Below are 960 nucleotides of genomic sequence, written 5' to 3' on the forward strand. Positions count from 1 at the left end.
TGGGAAGAGATTATCTGTTTTATGATTTGTTTCTCCCTCAAGACAAAATCTCTGAGCCAAGTCTCTGGAGCTGGGAGTGAGAACAATAGCATCGATTTTCATGAGTGACACCCCTGCTCTAGGTGTTGAGTACTTGGTAGACAGGGGGCAGTAGCCTGAGATCCTCCCAGCTTCCCTCTCTTAGCATGGAATCGCTGTCTTATAAGCCAGGTTAAGAGTAATGGAGGCTACGGCCATGCCACCCTGAACATGCCAGATCTCGTCTGATCTCGGAAGCTAAGCAGGGTCGAGCCTGGTTAGTACTTGGATGGGAGACCACCTAGGAATAACAGGTGTTGTAGGCTTTAAAAAAAAAAGTAATGGAGGACCTTGTATTCTTAGAAGTACTGCACTCAAGGTAAAGTTTATCTTCCAGGAGAAGGGGCTCAAGAGAGCTCCCACCTCTCCACGGCGCTTGCCCATAACTTGTCCTCAGCAATGAGGAGCTGAGGCAGAATGAGAAATGCTCATGTCCTAAAGGAGCCAAAAACAACAGAGAAGAAAGCCTCTTCGATAAATGGTGCTGGAAAAACTGGAAAGCCACATGCAAAAGAATGAACCTAGACTGCTATCTATCACCATACACCAAAATCAACTCAAAGTGAACCAAAGACCTGAATATAGAACCTGAAACAATAAATTACACAGAAGAAAACATAGCTACTAAATTCATGGACCTTGGATTTAGAGAGGATTGTATGAATTGGCCCTCAAAGGCAAGAAAAGTAAAAGCAAAAATAAATAAATAAATAGGACTATATCAAACTAAAAAGCTTCTGCACAGCAAAAGAAACCAGGGACAAGACAAAGAGGCAACCATCTGAATGGGAGAAGATATTTGTAAACAACACCTCTGGTTAGGGCTTAATATCTAAAATATACAAAGAACTCATACAACTCACCAATTAAAAAAAAAACAAA

At 41.8% G+C, this 960-nt stretch overlaps 1 pseudogene; it reads left to right on the plus strand.

Annotated features, from left to right (window-relative positions):
• The first annotated feature begins 225 nt into the window (after positions 1-225).
• LOC112475750 lies at positions 226-344 on the plus strand (annotated as a pseudogene).
• The last annotated feature ends 616 nt before the right edge of the window (positions 345-960 follow it).

The sequence above is a fragment of the Pteropus alecto genome, unplaced genomic scaffold (genome assembly GCF_000325575.1).
Source record: "Pteropus alecto unplaced genomic scaffold, ASM32557v1 scaffold11, whole genome shotgun sequence".
Taxonomy (NCBI): Eukaryota; Metazoa; Chordata; class Mammalia; order Chiroptera; family Pteropodidae; genus Pteropus; species Pteropus alecto.